This window comes from Polypterus senegalus, chromosome 17 (genome assembly GCF_016835505.1).
Source record: "Polypterus senegalus isolate Bchr_013 chromosome 17, ASM1683550v1, whole genome shotgun sequence".
NCBI classification, from domain to species: domain Eukaryota; kingdom Metazoa; phylum Chordata; class Cladistia; order Polypteriformes; family Polypteridae; genus Polypterus; species Polypterus senegalus.
Genome location: NC_053170.1, coordinates 58,316,875 through 58,317,324, shown reverse-complemented (window position 1 = coordinate 58,317,324; position 450 = coordinate 58,316,875).

Below are 450 nucleotides of genomic sequence, written 5' to 3'. Positions count from 1 at the left end.
ATAAACTTAAAGTTACTGTAAAGTACTGACCACTTAAACCTACACCTCCTTATGGCCATTCCATGGATGGGATCACCACATACAGAAAAATATAAATAACAAAAAGTTTTCCTGAAACTTTCTAATTTACTCGGTTACAGCCAAATGAACAAAACACAACCACCATCAACCTACAATGTCAGTAGTTGTATTGGAAAATGACAATCTGACATTTTTCAGCAATGCTAATCAAAAAAAGCAATGAAAAATAATGGCGGCAAGGCTTCCTCCCATGTAGAGTAACTACAATAAGGTAGGTGGAAGAAAACACACCAATACATTTCTTGCGAAAACCAAACTGTGCATATTCTGATTAAATAAGAAATAAAAAGTAAAATGATCTGATCATAACTCTTCTGTAGAAGAAATCAGACATTTGAGAATCATGGTAAAATAATGAAAAGATGGATA